Here is a 20,044-nt window from a genome sequence, read left to right on the forward strand (position 1 = left end):
GACTGGAAACAAATGCCGAGATAACGGAAAGCACATACAGCGCCTAGAATTCCCAAATGATCACCCATCTGGTATTAACCAGGCTCAATGTTGCTTAACTTTGCTGATCTGACGAGAACCAGTGTGTCAACACGATTATGCTTATATATATATGGCATAATCACGTTGACATCACCAGATTACAATAAATCTGTTGTTTTTTTTAAATGATTTGCTGAAATTTTATTATCTCCCTTGTAATGTAAAATATTCCTCTGTAAAAATTATTCTTTTTCATCTATAAAGAGAGAAAATCTATTTTTCAGATCGGATAGGATTTTTTCCAGTTTCGATACTTATCAGATGAATTTCTGTACAAAACATATCTAAAAACACTGCCAGATATAGAAATTAGCTTTGCGTGAAATTTGCAAAAAATAGGCTCAGCCGTTTCGGAACCTATAAGGAAGGAACTCATACACACAAAGTGACTTTTATATATTAGAAGATTAAAAAAATTCCAGGTGTTTCCAACGTGTATTCACACACATACACATAATAATCTTTTTATTTTTCCGTTGACATTGTGGGGGCAAAGTTTAAAGTTTTACACTAATTTTAAGATTGCCCAATTATTGTCTATGCCAAAAAGCAGGATATCACATAAAGTAGCAAAAAATCCAGTTAAAATTAACCAAAACAAGTGAAGCATGCATGATTCCCATGGTCCCTCGTGAGTGCACAACGAACGAGGCATAAAAAAAATGACTAAGTTCAGCATTTAGCCCCAAAAGTCCCCAGGGGACGTTAAATCCTGGTGAAAATGAACAAACGGTGCAATTTTAGGCCTTAACATATGTAAATTTGAGTTCTGCACCTGCATCATGCAAAAAAAGAAATGATTAAATCTATCATTTGCCCCCCCCCCACCCTCATTGAGCCCCAAAAGTCCTCAAGGCCTTAACATATTTAAATTTAAGTTCAGCACCATGCAAAACCGCTAAATAGACATATACAAAAAAAGTTTGGACAAATATGGTAAAACAGTCCCCAAAATGGAGTGTTTTTATTTGCCCTAAAAGAGCTCTTGGGGCACGCTCAAGAGTTATCGTGAAGAATAGACAAACAAAATTATACAGAAATTAGTTAGTTACAACTTTTCAGAAAGTTTTATAAAAATCCGAAGCATCCATTTTTTTTAATAAGCAGAAAAATGTTAATTTTAGCCATTTTAACTCAAAAGGCATACCTGGGGGGCGGGGGGGGGGGGGGGTAACCGGAGTTTCCCCGGAAAATCCTTTCTGTTACTTTTTTACTCATATCATATTTAATGTTTGTGCAAAATTTTTTTAAATTCCAAGGAGTAGTTATTGACAAAAATGCGGACAGATGAACGGACAAGAGTGAACTTTTTTTTTGGGGGGGGGGGGAGAGACCAATAAAATCTTCAGTATACAAAGTAATGAGAAAAGCGCTTTTCTTAAAATAAATGTTTCCTGTAAATTTAATAGGTAAAATGAGATTTTTTCTTTTTTTTTTTTTTGCGCATTTACACCCCCCCCTCCCAAACACACACGTACACCAACTAAAAATACATTTTCTCAAAATTGAGTTTATATGCCCAAATAAGTTTTATATATTTTTTTCTAAGGTGCTAAGAAGTTACCACTTATCAAGGCCCAAATGCTACTTGACAATAAGGGTTAATAAGTTTGTCAGGTGGATAGTGAGATAACAATGTAAGGATTGGTAATGATGATTGAAACTGGGCAGAATTTAAGACAAGAATTTGTTAACATTAGACTTGAAGAGACCATAAAGGAAGCTCTTCTGCAGTATTGTTTCATAGATGGGTAGTTCTTGGAAAGAAACGTTGCTTCTATAAGTTCCGTTTAGTTTTAGGTAAATAGAAGAAAGAGAGAATTATTTACAGTGGTTGTATCTAAACGAGTTCTTGTGAATGTTTTACAGAGGATTAACTATAGATTGGAGCTCAGTCGAGCACCTACCATGAAAATAATGATAGAGCAGAGAAAGAGTAGCAACGTCTCTTCCATACTCCGTCTAAACATGGGTTTACCTCTTACACAGGCAGAGGATTGTGTCAGGAGCGAAATACTCTCTTGAGCGGTAGAATGATCCAACCATTTTTCCAGTGACCTTAGCATCAGATCTGATGTAAGTCTTCTGTTTCAGGTCTGGAGTAAGATTAGTCCTAGAAGTTTATCATAGCAAGTAGCTTTCTCAATGAGAGAGCCATTCATTTTAATTTTGGCAACATGAGGATCCAATCATTGGTAGTGAAAGGAGAGAAGTTTGGTTTTAGATGTCTTAAAAGTAACTAGACACCTTTTCCCCATTGAACGATGGAATCTAAATTGGAAGAGCGAATCAGAAAGATCTAAATTATTAATGTTCTTCGAAGTGTTGTTATAGATGGTTGTGTCGTCTGCATAAATGTCAATGAATGATCTTAGAACTCGATCTGGGAGATCACTGATGAAGATCAAGAAGAGAGTTGGGCCCACAATTTATACTACAAGCTTCAAACTTCTGCTCATCAATGCCTACTTTTATAAACCAATCAGAGATGAAGGAATTGGTGATTAAGAAGACATTTCCACATATTCTATAGCTAGCAAGTAAACCTTTGTGCCAAACTCTATCAAAGGCTTTTGATGTATTAAAAATTATTGCTCTAGAAATGAAGGCTCTGTCAATGTCTAATCCTGCACGATCCCACATCCAGAATTCAACCTAATTTAAAAACAAAAATATAGAAAAATCTTTATGATGTAAGTACCTGTCACGGAACGAAAATGTCATCTAAAAATCACCTAAATTGATCAATTGATTCTTATAAAGAAAATCATTTTAATACGAAATCGGTAGTATTACAAATCTGATATCGCAAGTTTGAATTAATATAGACTTATCAGCTTTTTTTTTTCTTCAAGATGGCAACATGAAACAGTCCCTTTTTTGCTTATTCATAAAAATTGATTTTCTTATTTAAAAATAAAACTACTTGATCAGTTTATGTGATTTTTGGAATATGACATCTTTGTTCCATGACGAGTACATACATAGATTTTTCTCTAATTTATTATTATTTTTTTTTATTTAGGTTAAACTATGGATTTTTACTCCAAATTTTTTTACCATTAGAACAGATTAAAAAAAAAAAAATTCATTTTCTTTGGATTTAAAAATCTGCTGAATGCCACGATTTTGGGAAATACGAATGGAATCATTCATGAACTTGGATTTGCCATAGTTTTGTCCCGGCAGAGCTTGGTGGAAGTGATTTGTTGAATCAGGGGCTGTTTCATCCTCCTTTGCATACCTCCAATGGTCCTTGTAAGGGCTTTGGATGATCTGATTAACGACCAAGAGGTGTGTTTTTGTGAGATATCACCAATTGGCACAAGTTGGAAATGTTTTACAATTACTGCTTTTGCCGCATTTTGCGTTGAAGGCAGACTGACCATCTCCCAATGCTGTTCTCTGCCAACACCTCAAACGGAAGTCACTAATATTGTTGCAGCAACATCTCTTTGATGGTTTGGAAATAGAGTTTATTCAGCCAGAGAAGGTTTATACAACAATATAATCTCCCGTATCTCTTTTCCTGTGTGGAACAAGTATATTGGTGGAAAGAACTCAAGTTCTCTATACAGTGATCCATCGATATATTCCGCGTGCGAGAAACTTATGGGTGATTTCTTTGTGGCAGCTTAGCATGGCAACTGTGTTCATCAAACACAAGAAAAGGGATGGAATGACAAAATCAGAGATGCCTCTTTCTGCCACATGCTTTACGAAACAATGATCAGAGTATGCAAATCAAATTCTGTTGGTGGAGACTCGTACATCAAGCGCAAGGAAAAGAAAATCTGGGTGGATCATTCTCTGGCTACACGAATGAACTAAAAATAAATTAAAATATTTATTTTTTATGGAAATCGCTCCAGACAAGAGATGGAGCCACTTGATGTATGAAGCTAAAAAAAAAAAAAAAAAAAAAAAAAAACTCATAGTCCAAAATTAGCCAATAATAAGTATTATAAGGATAGGTTGTGAACCAGAAAATTTTTCCCTTTGTCACAAAACATTGCTCATGGAATGCAAGGAGTAAAGGACAACAGATCGGAAGCGAGAATTACAAGTTTGCCAAAAATAAAATCATGATCCAGTTTCTACTCTCTATAAAGTATTATGGAGGATGCCTATTGACTGCATCTGACTGATTCTGTCAGGCATACCAATCAGTCTGAAATTGGTAAGATTCGGACATCAATTTAATCTTGATAGCACCTGTCATGCATCGATGGATTTCCGACATGCCGACAGGGAAGGCATATGTGAACAAAAAGCAACTGATGAGATGCTGGTGTGGCCGTACTTGGAAACATTATGGGTGTTGACAGAGGAGCATGTATTGGTGATATATTTGGCACTAGTGTAATCCTGTCCGGTCTATGTGGACTGTCTAATCAGAGTTTGATAAAAATCAATTGAACCTACTCAATGAAAGAAAAAGCTGGTCTCAGTGAGTTGCACCACCGTAAGGGGCTTATTGAACAGTAGCCACATAGTGTGAAAAAGACAAAGTATTTTGTTAAGTTAGTTAACAACCTAATCTATAAAAAAAAAAAAAAAAAAGTCCAAATCTGTTGTCAGAGCTTGTGAAGCCAGCCAGCCAGCCGATTGATCAAGCATCAGTTTATTGAAAGGAAAGCTAGCAGCGAAAAATAGGAGTAGTTTGGCAAGGTATGCTTATTGATTAAAGTCTCTTTCGGTTTGCAATATGGCAGTTAATGCATCAGCAAGACCCAACCAGTGTCGTTTGTTAAAACTGGAGATGATGTTTTATGAACAAGGCTAACGATAAAGATATTAACTGAGCATGAGTACCTACAATGAAGGTAGCTTTTACAGCAGGTACTTTGCAATTGCTGAACCATGCATTTTAAATTCCAGTGCACCCATGTACTGGCTGGGAATGACACTATGGAATGCAATCATAGAAGCACCAAGATTATTGCCTCTAAAAAGAATTGTTCTGCATTACAGGTGGTTTACTAGGATAACATCAATACCAAGGACAGCTTATCTTCCATGGCTTCAGCTGTACTGTATAAGTGCAACATCTGGATAAAGGGCACTGATAACACACCTCTGTCGGAAGCACAGATAACGGAACTGAAAGAATAGGAACACAAAGTCATCATCCTATGCAGTAGGTGTATTATTTGCATTTGCACTTTTTTCTGCATTTACCCTGGAGTGATTCGGTTGGCTCTATCCAAAGAATTTACTGTATCTCAAACGAATGCTGACCAGGAGTGACGGTTCACCATAAAAGCAGATACAAGTACCAAGTGCTCGGTATCCTGTTTCACTATCCTGAGCTACATTTTCAGCTGGCCTTCCCATAGTTTTTTTTTTTTTTTTTTTCCAACTGATGGCTTTGTGAATGAAGTCATTTGGGTGATGATTAGAGCTATGACAACAGCATATTCTTTTCATTGTTTTGACTCTCAAGTAAATATCCGATGCATTTAGATGCAGTTAATAAACCGAGGATCACATCACGCTATATAAAAGCATATAAGATATTAATGGATATATACCTGAGAATCAAAACAAGGAAAAGAATATGCTGTTGTCATGACCCTAGTGATGATGAAAAGCATGACTAAACCAACGAAGACGTCTCGTGTGGAGAGCTTGTTGTAGAGAAGATATATTGCAGTGAGAACAAACAGCAGTATTTTGAGACAAACTGTTTCCAGCGAACACGAAGGATGCAATATAAACAGTAGCGATCAAACACTTCATCGGCCAAGTTTCACAGCCGTACAGTAGAATAGTGTGGACGAGAGCTTAGTATATGTAGATTTTAGTACCAAGTTTGATTTCAGGTCTGGACCACTGCTGAGATTGAAAATGAAAAAAAGCAAAACAAGTACTGCTGTGCAATTATTGATAACCTCCTCTTTTTAACCTATCGCAGTGATGATAGAGTCAAGGTATTTGAAATGATCAATCTCTTCAAAGACTTCTCTATCGAGGCAGGCAATTGGCTGCGTTTCATTTGTAAGGAAACCAGCAATCAGTAACTTGGTTTTTTGAGCATTAATTTTCATGCTAATCTTAAAAGCATAAAACTGCATCTTGTCTATCGCAGATTGAATGTCAGCAAAACTTTCATCCAATATGGCAGTACCGTCTGCATAGTGAAGGTCTGACAGTTGGAAATGAAATCCCATAGTGATACCAAGAAAGTTTGCCAAGGCTCTGGAAGTTATCTAATCGACTAGCCTGTATGCCCGGCATTGCCTGGGTGTTTGGAGGTGCATATTGAGCAAAAAAAAGTGGCAGGCAGGCTCGAACCCGTACCACGAAGGAGGAAAAGAACATGAAAAAAAAAGTGACGCAAATGACCGAAAAAATGACCGTGTTCTACAAGAAGGTAGAAAAGTGCCCAGTTGAGGGTAAAGGAATTTAAGTTTTTAACTAATTTTTTTATATTTGTCATCCAAAGGGTCAAGCTTCAAAACGATATCTATCCTGTGAAAGTCTGTCACCTCTGTCAAAAGTTTTAGGCAGATACATACATACATACATTTAAACAGACAGGTGCGATTTATATTATAAAATAGCGGGGGTACCCGCCGTTTCCCGGGTGTTTGGAGGTGTGTGTGCTGTTAAATAAAAAAGAAAAGGGGGGGGGGTAGGATCAAACCCGAAGCCCTGAGGCGAAGTTTGAAAATAAAATCAGCCAGCCAGAATGAGTTACTGAAAGATGTTTGAATTTATTTAAGTAAGAACCAAATTGACAGGTGCGCGCACGGAAGTCGTCGAGCGTTACGACGACGCCGAAACTATTCAGCAAATGAGGTCAATGACCAGGTTTGTTTGTTATAAGCAAAGTAAAAAAAGAAAACAAAAACGAACTTAAGCAAAACATTGAAAAAAAAAACAAAAAAAAAAACTAACGTAAGGCAAACGAACGAAGAAAACAGAAAAACAAGCACGTGAAAAATGGCTTAAATAAGCCTGTTTCGATATTTAAATTTAAAAAATCAGTGGGTACCCGGGTGTTTTTGGGTGTGGGTCGGGGGTGGATAAGCGAAGTAAAAAAAAACAAAAAAAACAGAAAAACGAACGTGTCATGAAAAATGGCTTAAATAACACTGGTTCAATATTTAAATTTAAAAAAAATTGTAAAAAAAAAAAAAAAAAAAAAAAAAAAAAAGACATCTCACACCACGATTCGAACCCAAAACATTTAGATAACAAACCAACGCGCTAACCAACTGAGCTAATGCGACGTACATGAAATTGTGTCAGTTTTTCAACTATTTAAAGTAAATCAGGTCATGACGTCATCTGACGCATGCATAGAACCGGTCGTCGTCACGAGAGGACCGTTTTTGTTTTCCGGAAAAAAGCCTTTTGCGGACATACACAAAAACGCACACAAACAAACAAACACACATTTTCGCTTTTATATATATACTAGTGAGGGGTACCCGGTGTTGCCCGGGTGTTTGTAGGTGTGTGTGTTTTTGGGTAAATGAAAAGAAAAATCTTTGGTTGGTTTTAATAAAAACAAAGCCTTGACGCGCAGTTGGAAAATAGTAAAGTGAAAAAAAAAGTGCGACCTGGCAGGTGCCCATTTTTGACGAGTTAATGACATGAACTTTGAGTGCGGGACAGTGTTTTATTTACCGCGAGTCTGTTGGCTTCTTTTTTTTATACAAAAAAGCTTAATGCACATTTGACAATCATAAGCAATAGCTACTCAGCAGTTAACATTTTCTGTGGGACAGTTTTTAATGAGGTCAATAACCCGGTTTGTTTATTTTTACCCAACTTTGGGAAAAACCAGCTCCCTGTTTATTAGGGGGAGTGTCTCGTCTGGAAATGAAAGCAACCGTCTGATATGACAAAACCGTCATTGACCAAACGTTACATCGCTTTCTAGATAATTCGAATCGAGTTTCGCTTTTTTTATACCGAAAAACGAAAGCAACACGTGCCAATCCGAAAATGTTGAATATTTAACGTTTCAAAGTCGGGCAAATTAAATAGAGAGGTGACCACTGTTGTTAAGTCGTAGATATTATCATTTAGACGCGATATAAAAAGTTTTAAGAAGTTGTGAGGCAACCGATCGGTTCTCGGAAAGAAGCCTTTCTTGGACATACACGAAAACGCACACACATTTTCGCTTTTATATTTATAGACTAGCAGGGGGTAGCCGGCATTGCCCGGGTGTTTGTAGGGGTGTGTGTGTTTTAAAAAATAAACAAAAAAAAAAAACGAAGTCTTGACGCGCAGTTGAAAAATAATAAAGTGTGAAAAAAAAAAGTGTGACGTTTAATGGCAGGTGCCCGTTTTTGATGAGTTAATGACGTCAACTTTGAGTGCAGGACAGTGTTTTATTTACTGCGAGTCTGTTCGCTTCTTTTTTTTTATACGAGAAAGCTTAATGCACATGCGACGATCGAAAATTGTTGAATATTTATCTTTTCAAAGTCGGGCAAATTAAATAGAAAGGCGACCCCGGTTGTTAACTCGTAAATATTATCATTTAGGCGCGATATAAAACGTTTTAAGAAGTTGTGAGACGACCAATCAGTTCTCGGAAAAAAAGCCTTTCTTGGACATACCCAAAAACACACACACACACACACTTTCGCTTTTATATATATAGATAGATGGCAAGGTTGGATTACCTCCAGAGCAGTAGGTGTATGACTAAATTTAGGATTGCACACATAACTGAAGAGGCAGTCCACTGTTGGTATAAATTAATGGCATGCCTTAACTTGGCAAAGATCTGGACTTTTTATCTAGAAACACATTCAAGTGACGAGAGCAATACCAAACAGAGTAAGCAACAAATTTACTTGGGATTGGGTTCACCAAACAATCACTGATCCCATCAGTTTACGGTCAAATACAGACACATCCAATGGAGCTTTAGGTTTTTAATGGCGAGTTTATGTGATTGGTTGTTTAAGAAGAAAGTCAGGATGAAGAATGTTAACTTCTGACTAAAATAGAATACTGAACAAGAATCATCACCTTCCATAAATAAAACCCCATCTCCACAACTAAATAGGTATAAAGTTTTATTCAACAGAACACAGTGAGAACAGTTTGGTAGGGTGCTTTTTGTCAGTAAATGAATGCTGTACCCTGGAGTTCCATTCTAGACAATCACTTGTAGTGAAATGGTAAACACATGAAATCAAAATAAGAACTGATCTTGAATCCTATGTTTGGCACCAAGATATGTTTACACATATTAATCTTAACTTTTGCACACATGTATTATAACATTCATGCAGCTAACAGTTTGGGTTCGAGTGCACAAAACTAAAACACAACTCAATTTAATGCCTGATACTGCACATACATTTTAAACAAAATAGGTTTTTTATGTAAATACTACAAGGCTGCAAATGATAGTCCACCTAAGAACATGATTTGTGTAGTTCCTCTTCGAAAAAGTAACTGCCAAAAAGAGGCTGCCCCGAAGTGCATTGTTTATAATCAGGAGGAATGTGAGAGGGTAAAGATCACCTGCGTGTTCGTGCCATAAAATTAAGCTGGTTCAGACTTTCCAGAAAATATAGACAAAGTTTCATATTTATTCATCGTGATTGGCATTGATCCTTCAATCTTCTTCTGTCTTGTTGTGAACAACAAACTGTTGTTATAATAGTTAGCATGGCCACTATGCAAATTATCCTTCCTACATATCAGATAATATTCGAGGACACAAACATATGCCTCTTACATAAGGAGGTACTCCTTTCATACAAACTGTTTGTGGATTTGCCCCTTCCATCATCATCCCTATTTTCCATTTACTAGTCTATCTGTTTGACCAGGCTCTCATCACTACTATATCTCCTTTTTATAAATCCCATGCTGGCATTCAGGTGGCAACAAAAGGCAAACTTCATTGACCTGTTTCACCTGGACTCCATAGGGGTTATAAAGAATTAGCAACTACACTGTACACATTATCCTTCAATATTACACAGTAAATCACTTGCGTCATGTCTAGTGTTTTCTAGCACCAATTTCACTTTATTGGATTGTTCAACAATCTTGCCTTTTGATGATACATATTTACCTCAGAAAAACAACTTAGCAAACACCAATGTAGATTTTGCTAAATGATGTTCCACTATTAGATTTCTTTGGATAGGCATCTTTCAAAGCAATTAAAATTAAGATACATAGTTATAATAGCAGAATTTACTGCATTAGAAAATTACTAACACTGAGAGTATTCTGTACCTCTATAGGACCACCATTCACTCATGTATGAAGTATTGTTGGCGCATTTGAGGTGCATCTGTCTCTCACTCTTAGACAGGATTCTAAAGAGTCACCAACCTAATCGATCCCACACTTTCAGCTAGGCTTCAATCTCTATCCCAGCGATCAAATGTTGCATCCCTCTGCCTGTTTTACAAGTACTTTAATGGAAGGTGCTCTGACAAACTTCAAGCCCTTGTACCCACCCACCCACCCCAACGTAAATACCATCGACAAGTCCAACAAGCAGCTAAATCCCACCCTTACTTCTTAGAGATCCCTAAATGCCAGAAAGCCTTCTACTCTAATAGTTTCTTCCCCCGGTCTGCTAGACTTTGGAATTCCCTTCCGGGTCCCTGTTTCCCTGACTCTACTGACATGCAGAAGTTCAAGTTTAATGTAAACACATTTTGCTGCGCCACTCCCTACATAGTATCCCTGCAAATTATGTCCCAGATAGCAGTCCCCTGCATCAAAGTGGCACTGTGCTCCTTGTTTGGGTTGAAAATGCAAAAAAAAAAAAAATAAATAAATAAATAAAATAATCCTCTTGTTGCAAGAGTTTTCAGATGAGAAAATGCGGGCCCACCACCAACAAGGGTCAGGTAGTGAGACCCCTTATACATGGTATAATCACATTGACACATCGGTTCTCATTAAATTACTAAAGTTAAGTGATGTCAAGCCTAAATAGTTGATCATTTGGGAATAACAGATACTGTAAATGGTAAGACAGACACCTCACTATCAAAACTAATCCCTCATGACCACGATATACATCATGTGACTGGAGACTGACTATTTCAAAGAAAAAAAAAAAATCCTCTTTTAGAGATTGCAGACTCTACCCAACCAGCATGAATGCCACAAAGAGCTCCTTATAATGAATGTCATCCACATTTAACATTTGCCGGAGAATCAGAACAGCCAACTCAAAATCTGCAGCAAACAGTGTCAGATAAAAATTTTGCATTATATTTAATCAATTTTTTTGCATAAAATAATAAAATGTTATTGTTTCACTGTTTTTAGTATTATAAAAAAAAATATATTTTATGAAATATTTGATTTCTTCTTTTTTTTTTTTTAAATAAATTTTTTATCTGATACCATTTGCTGCGGACTTTGAATCACTTGTTCTTCTCATTCACCTCTTTTCATATTTGGAAATTCTACTTTTTCTTTTACCACTTTTTACGCAGAGCAAGATGATCCTTTATACGGATAAGGATCGCCATGACACAGAAACGACAAACCCAATTACTGACTTTATAGTCCTTTTTTATTATAAAAGGGTGATTCTCTTGATAAAGTACATTATGTAACTTGGTTGCATTGCTGTCACTACATTTCCAACGCAGGTTCTGTATTCCTCTTCATTGCCTCAACTACAGCTGCATGATTCTGGCGACAATCTGCCATGTTTTTGATTCAAACCATTTAGAACTTCTGAGTACTCCCTGATTAGTTCTGAAAAGATTAGTTTTTTAATGACTATTTCACTGGAAGCTTTCATGTTCAGTGTCTCTTTACCGGTCAATATGTTGATGATCCAGGAAGTCAGTTCTTATGTATAAGAGCCTGACCTTCCAGTGTATACACAAGTCAACACCCTTTCTGACTGCATTCAATACAGTGGGGTTGATCTGATGTGTCCGATTCTGTAATGCAGCTAGCAACACGTGTCTTCCATCACAATCCTACACAACTCAAGCAGGATACAAGAGAACTTGCATTAATCCACACATCAAGTTTCTCCATTCAGGGCAAAGCAAGTTGTCAAACGTAGTCAGAGAGCCCTGATATGTCCTGGAAACGGGGTATATTTTGTTTCAAGTAGTTGAGTGGTCTTTGCGACATGATCGAATAATACAATCTAGAAGGTCGCCTTAATTAATGGTTGTTTATAGTTGTAGCTGGTAATAAGCTTAAATTAAGGCTTTCAACATATCTTTCAACATTTCTCTTAGGCTGCTATATCCATCTGTATTTATGGCTTACACCAGCCAATCATATTTTGTAGAGGAATCCAGATGTATTAACGCCCATTACATCAAACCATAAATGAAAGTGGTTTTAAGGCCTTGTTCTGTCATGCCACAGGGCTCTATGGACAAATTTATATTTAGTTGACCTTTGATAACTAAATATCTTTGTTTACTAGCCAAATAGAAAAGTTACTAGCCAAACCCACATGATTTTTAGAATATGACATCTTCGTTTTGTGATGAGTATGTACATCATAAAAATTTTTCTGTGTTTTTTTAATAAGTGTAATTCTAAATATACAACAAATTTTATGTTGATACTTGAAGGTATAAACATTCTGATTTCTTCAGATGTTTTTTTAAACAGCCATCGTTAAAAAAAAAAAAAAAAGAAAAGAAAGTATATTGTTCTATTAAACTTTTATTGTTCAAATAATTTAATTTTTATTATAAAAAAAAGTTGAAAAGATATTTTTCACTCAGTAGTGAGCCTTGGAAGATTGTCAGTGAACGAAATGCAATCGCCAAAAGATAAGCGTTTACATGTTTCTAGTCGCCATTTTGAAAAATCACTTGAAAAATCACTTACAAATGCAACTGTTTCACTCGCACTGTAGAGCCCTGTGCCATATAATCGTGTAGAAAGCTACTAGAGATTCATCAGTAAAATGACAGCAGTTTCACTCAGGTTTAGGTGGCACGCCACAAGCTGTAGATATATTGTATAGGTGCCCAAATCAAACATTATGAATATGATTTTAATAGAGGCAAACCCCCCTTTCTTTCATCAATCAGTTGCTAAAATACCACAAATGCACTGTCTGTGAAGTCGCGTTGAGATCACACTATTTTTTTTCACCAAACAGCCAACACAAGGTCATAGATTCAGTATTAGATTGATTGGTTTCCATAATATTTAAAACTAGCAGGGCCTGTGGAAATTCCACAGAACGAGAAATATATTTAATCAGCAAATATGTTTTAATAAAGTTAATATTTTTCTGGATACGCAAAAAAATTAGTTTTTTGGACAGAAAAACTAATAAGACACAGCAAATATGAGTAACATTTCTATGAAAATAGTGTCCATTGTATTTTAAATATAGAACTGACCCAAATGAAATAAATTAATAAGTGCTAATAAATACTCAAAAAGTAATATTGTGCTACATAGTTCAATACAAATAGTAAAATCACATTGTAAGAGAAAATTTTTAATTTACTCCTTCAGTCCAGCACAACTTTGCAGACAATGTTCTTTTTTTGCCCCGTTTCTTTTGCATGTTCTCTTTTTTTTACGTAATGTTTCGCTGACTTCTTTCTTCAGTGAAGAACTGCTGCATGTCAAAATTACTCCAAGTCCTTTTCTCACACCATTAAAACAATGGTAATCTATGATTATAATAATATTCAAAAACGAGGCTACACCAAAGGGAGATTATTCTCATATTCTTGTCCAAGATGGCCTAATTGACCTTTACAAAAAAGGCCAAATTTCATGAATTTTGCATATTTTTGAAGTAGTTTTACCATTAAAAAATTGTATTTGATCTCTTCAAAGCATAATGTAGAAACTAAAGAAACAAGCAGAATATTTTATGGATTTGGCATTCGTTTCAAATCAAATTTTGATGTTACTGCATCACTAAAATAGCTCATAAGAAATTCAGATCCCGCACTATCGATTAAACTCCAACCCCTGTCTCATCACCGCCATGTTGCATCCTTGTGCCTGTTTTGCAAGTATCTTTGCACTCTGACAAACTCGTAGCAATTTTGCCCTCCCTCCTCAACATAAGTAACCCTTGCTAAGTTGAAAAGCAGCAAAATCCTACCCCTTTACTGCAGAGGTCCCTAGATACCAGACTAGACATCGGAATTCCCTACCTGTTTGCATCACTGTACTATTTATTGAAATTTAAATGTAATACGCAGAGATACCTTGTTTCTCAACTCCCTACATAGTGCTTTTATAGACATAATCGCAAAATAGTTGCTCTTACGTCTAAATAGCAATATGCCTTGTTTATGGCGAATATGTTAAAAAAAAAAAAATGGCTTCCAAAAGTAGGGGATCACTTTGCTATATTAATTTAACGTAAAATGAAACCTCACTTTATAGCCACCTTTGGAGAGGATTTTGGTAATTTGGGAGAGGGGAAGTGTTAATTTGGTAATTGTAGCCTGGTAGACCAACATAAAACCTACTTTAAAAACTATTTTTCTAGGGGTTTTGGAGTGCGCTGAAAACGAATATAGCATTAAGTAGTTTTCCGGATATTAAGCAATGTAATTCTTTATGTTATAAATGATGGCCATTTTTGTGCGTGCATGCGCATACAACAATGGCCACCACTAATATCAAAGAATTACATTGCTTAATATCCTGAAAACTATTTATTTGCGGAAAATTTAAATGTGATGTTTTCAGCACACCTGAAACCCCATAGAAAGAAAGTTTTCCCCCCACCAAAACAAGGTGCCCATGAAGTGGGTGCTCATTTTAAGTTAAAGTAATATAGAAAAGTGATCCCCCACTTTTAAAAAACTATAATTTATTTATATTTTGGAAACTACTTGTTTCCTCGAATTTTAAACGGTACTAGTGGAGAGAGTGATCCGGACGTAAATAATAACATTATTATTTAAGCCATGGTAAATATCCAGATACGCTACAACAGAACACCGACCACTCTAATTTGTTTTTATATAGGTAATTGAGGTCGCTGACAACGAATCTGATAAACTTCGGGCAAATTTACCGTTTGCATGGTATTAACCCCTGAACCCACGAACTACTTTCCACCATTTTGTGCGCCCCCCCCCGCTCGCGCCCCCAATGTAAACAGTAAAATCTTCGAAAAATGTTAAATGGGGTTCTAATTGGTAAATGTCGGTGCGTTACTGCGTTACTTACGGAAAAATGGTTAACTAAACTGCAGAAGCACCTATTAAGCCACATAAGTTCTATAATTGAATCCCCCTCCCGCTAAAAAAGAACGAAAAACATAAAAATGTTTGGTGCTTATGTTTTTGTAAACCGCATTAAAAAATACGTGAGACAAAAAAAAAAAAAAGTCCCCCAATTTGTTGTACTTTTCTTTAATTGTAAGTCATTAAAAAATGTCAGTCCGTAATTTTTTTGATTGATACGCCATGTGAGTTTGCTAGGTGAAGCAAGCCGTCGTTTATGCTGCTGCTGCAGAGTGCAGCGCACCACGCCACGCGTAGCATAAACGGAAGCTGCAAAATGGTGGAAAGTAGTTCGTGGGTTCAGGGGTTAATACCATGCAAACGGTAAATTTGCCCCAAGTTTGACTATTAGATTCGTTGTCAGTGACCTCAATTACCTATAAAACAACAAAACAAACTAGAGTGGTCGGTGTTTTAGCAGTGTCAGAAATTTCGTGAAAACTATTGAATAATTCCACCCGCTATCTTTCGAAACTTATAACTCCTAGAAAAATGTAATTCAAGCCCTATTTTTTTTTTTTTTTTTTTCAATTAAAGGAGCCAGGACCAAGGTTTCATTAAAAAAAAACAAAAACAAAAAAAAAACAACGTGGTTTTTTTTAAAAAAAGGTTTTAAACTTCGGATTTTACAGGTAAATTTCTAAAAAACACTAGTTTTTTTGTTTTAAATTTGAGTATATTATTGATCTTTTATCTTCAATTTGTGATATATAAAACTTTGGTACATAAATTAATTATTTACTTTTTAATAGACATTTCAAAATGGGGGGGGCATGGATTAAAAAAAAAACGTTTGTCTAAAATATTATATTCGATTTATTGGAAAGAGCATAAAATTTCTCATTGACCCTGGAAATATCGTAAAAATAGAATCAATAGAAAAATTTTGATAGATTTTTAAAGTTTAAAAATTGAAAAATACTGAACTCGTAACAAAAATTTCATTACCATTTTGGGTTTGTATTACTGTACACAGATTCGAAAAAGTTGTCAAACAAATATATAACAAATAAATGTTATTAAAGGCAAGATAAGTTACTTTTCTACCTAACTGGATATGTTTTCAGTGTTTTTATTTAATGTAACATGATTATTTAGCTCGAAAAACATACTGTGTTTACCGATGTATTGGAAAATTCAAAATGGCACCCGACTCTCCCTTTAACACGGTAAGTTTGGGAAAAGGTGCTATAAATATAAAACTAGACAAAATACTGTTAGAAACTCGCTCAATATATGTTACCGTGGCATAGGTTGACATATATTCGGTGGGTTTTTAAAAGTATTTTGTCTAGTTTATTATTTATAACATCTTTTTCCAAACTTACTGTGTTAAAGAGAAAGTCGGGCGCCATTTTGAATTTTCCAATACATCGGTAAACACTGTATGTTTTTCGAACTGAATAAACATGTTACATTGAATAAAAACACAAAAAATATATCCAGTTTGGAAGAAAAGTAACTTATCTTACCTTTGATAACATTTATTTGTAATATATATTTGTTTTTTTTGTCAACTTTTTCGAATCTATGTGTACAGTAATACAAACCCGAAATACGATTTAAAAAATAGCGCGGATCTGCACTAGCACCTTTTAAACGTTACTTTCGTTTACAGCGCCCCCGAAAACCCATAATAGTGACAATTTTAAAGAATTTTTTTGATGGTGGAAAGATGCTGCTTAACAACATTTTGGCAAAATATTAAAACTGAAAAGTTAAAACTCTCAAATTAAAAGTTATGAAAAAAAAAGTTATTTGGGAAAATTAAAATACATTGTTGAAGAAAAAAAAAAAAAAAAAAACATGCTCATAAAAAAGTGACATTGTTAGTGATAGAAAGACCTAAAGACGATCGGTTAGAGAAAATTTAAATGTGATGTAAACAAACATCTTGCTTTACAACTCCCCACTTATGATGCCTCCTATAAATTTGGCCCCAATAATCACAGTACCCACCTTATGTCTCGATGACAATGTGCTTTGTCTGGGATGAATAAAAGTTAAATAAAATGTAGTTGAATAATGGACTAAATTATATCTTTGTCCTCACCTCCATGTTGCCGACAGAAAAATGAAAATTCGATTTTATGCGGAAATAATTGTAAAATGAAAACAAAATAAAGTACTATAGTATTTTCAAGTTTAAGTTTAACGATACCTTTTGTTTATTAAATTGTTAGGTGAAAGTACAGAATAGTTACAAAACAAACTCTTCTTCGCATGTTAAGAATGGGTTTCTAAATAATAACGATATTATTTCAGCAGTCAGCACGGTCTGTATTTTGCATAAGTACCCGAAATAAAATATGTTAGACTTTAAGTCGAAGTTCGCTTTGCTATATAAATTTAACGTAAAATGATCACTCACTTCCTGGCCTGAAAAGATTCTTGCTCACCCAGTTCATAATCATGTAGCCAAATACAAAACGAGTAACCATTTTTGTCGGAAATTTTGGAAATAGAAAAAAAAAATAGTTACTCGCTCTGCCCTGAGCTATACAGTCAAGAAACTGGGTGATTTATATATGAACTCTCATTGTTTAGTTTTATAGTTTAATATTTTATGTATATATATATTTTTTAAATTCAATCGCAAAATAAATAAATAAATAAATTTCTTTATTCACATCATTAGATTGATGGGGGCAAAAGGTGGAATTTTATCGAATAAGGACAATTGCTAGTTTACTAAACTTAGGGAACTTTAAACGCAACATGAGCATTTTTTTTTTTTTTTTACAGGTAAGGGTTGCTAAGAAACTCAGTATTTTTAATGTTGAAATATAATAGTAAGTATTATTAAATGTTTACCGAGAGTAAAATAACATTAAAAACATGTGCGGCGAAATTACGCTAACACCGAAAACTATTATAAAATAATATCCAGAGATAGTAACACTACCAACGTTGAAATTAAAACAGAATACAACAAGCATTCAGAATTCTAATTAAGTTATTTATTTATTTTATTATTTTTTATTTATTTATTTATTTATTTTTATTTTTTTTTGTATTCATATTTAGTTTTAGCCGATACGTGCTTATTCCGTACTTAAATATTATTTTATAAGTCTCTGCATGAAGGTAAAAAAAAAAAAAAAAAATCCCTTAAAAGCCAACAGAGAGCAGCCGGGGTCGCAAATAGAAAAAACATATATATATATAATTCGACCTCTTTAAAGGTTGCAAGATATTTTTCAAATATATTTAATAATTTAACTTACCATCAAGTGAAAAAAGTAAAAATTATGGAGGAGAGGAGAATGTATAGCATCACTGGTAGGTTTCGAGACAGTCGGAGATGCCGACTAGAATGTTTTCAGAGGAAGGAAGACGAACAATAGAAGGAGAGGGGAGGACATTTTACTTACTAGACAGTGAGAAGGGGAGGAAGAGGAGGGAGGAGAAATGCCAAACTGCTGCGAACACGTGCGACCCTAAATTAACTTTGACTTCTAATTTTGTGTAAAATAAGAAAATTTGACAATAAAACTTTAATTGGTATTATTGTAGATTCACATCCTCGGTTAAATACCCACCCTCCCCCAAAATAAGATTCTACATTTTTTAGGCGATTTGCGTATGAACATCGTGAAAAACTTGGCGAAAAGAAAAAATAAATTTAGAGTGGGGGATCAGTGTCAATTATAAATTTTACGTAGAATTATCCTTCATTGCCAGGCCATTTTAATGTTTTAGAATAACTTTTCCTTTTTAATTTTTTTTTGTTTGTTTGTTTGTTTTTGCTATAGGAGATAAATTCTGTGTGTGTGTGTGTGTGTGTGTGTGTGTGTGTGTGTGTGTTTTTGTTTGTTTTTTTATTTGGGGAGGATTCTATTTTATGATCGATAGCATGTGATTTAAAACGATCTTGTCAGTCACATTTAAGGATAAACCTAAATTAGTAGTTAACTACCCTAAAAAGTTAGAATGACCTGGAAATTTATATACGAAACTAAACAAAAAACATACAGTTTTCAACTAATGCATATTGCATATCGTCTTTCCGATAAAATTGCAAGGGTCGGAAACTACATAATTACCTTCATATAAATTTTAAAAAACAACCATTCCTACCAGCAAACATGCATAATTCTAATTTATTTATTTAGCCAATAAAGTATGTAAACAAACACAATTTTTTAAATCTACGGTCTGACCCCCCTCCTTTCCTTACCCGTCGCAAAGAAACCTCGTTCTAGCTCAGTGATTTTGTAAAATGATTAACACAACCGATCATAATAATACATAAATAAAAAATAAATTGTGTCATGTGACTATGTTATTCGAAAAGAGAAAGATGCCTACTGCCCGGCCTTCATACGAAAATAGCAAGTATGACAAGCCGAGGAGGACGTTAACAGTTGGGTCTACATAAATCAAGGTGTCGTAGTTATTTACTTGCCTCCCCACAAGGACAGAGTTAAACACAAGGTCGGCTTTTAATGCGACGAAAATCCACCCCCAAAAAGGGGAACTCTTGGATGGTATGTTTATCTCCCTTCCACCGCAGGAAGATGTGACACAAGGCCAGGCAATTGGCATTTGAAAAGCCAGCACCCTAGAAGAAGAACACTCCGGCCTGCAAAAAATGCAGCCCTGTATGCATTTTCTGGTAGAGGCGCCTCAGGCGATTAGCAATAAATTAATCCCTTCTCAATGAGTGAGAAGGCAAAGCCTGGGGCGGTGGACCTCCTAGAACTGCACAGGACTATGCAGACCATACACCTCAGCCAAGAGGAACAAGCCAT

The 20,044-nt window shown here is 35.2% G+C and overlaps 1 protein-coding gene across 10 annotated transcripts in view; it reads right to left on the reverse strand.

Annotated features, from left to right (window-relative positions):
- Nucleotides 1-18,667, reverse strand: part of LOC145292016 (uncharacterized) — a 110,739-nt gene extending 92,072 nt beyond the window's left edge. For 5 of the 10 annotated variants that reach the window (XM_080138104.1, XM_080138096.1, XM_080138045.1 and 2 more), the window contains exon 1: nucleotides 18,518-18,657. The gene's annotated coding sequence lies outside the window, so the exon portion shown is untranslated. Of the gene's footprint in view, nucleotides 1-18,517 lie in introns of all 10 variants that reach the window. The other 5 variants (XM_080138055.1, XM_080138016.1, XM_080138121.1 and 2 more) reach the window with 2 other exon arrangements.
- Between the last annotated feature and the right edge of the window lie 1,377 nt (nucleotides 18,668-20,044).

This window comes from Euprymna scolopes, chromosome 2 (assembly GCF_053919585.1).
Source record: "Euprymna scolopes isolate OS-2025 chromosome 2, ASM5391958v1, whole genome shotgun sequence".
Taxonomy (NCBI): domain Eukaryota; kingdom Metazoa; phylum Mollusca; class Cephalopoda; order Sepiida; family Sepiolidae; genus Euprymna; species Euprymna scolopes.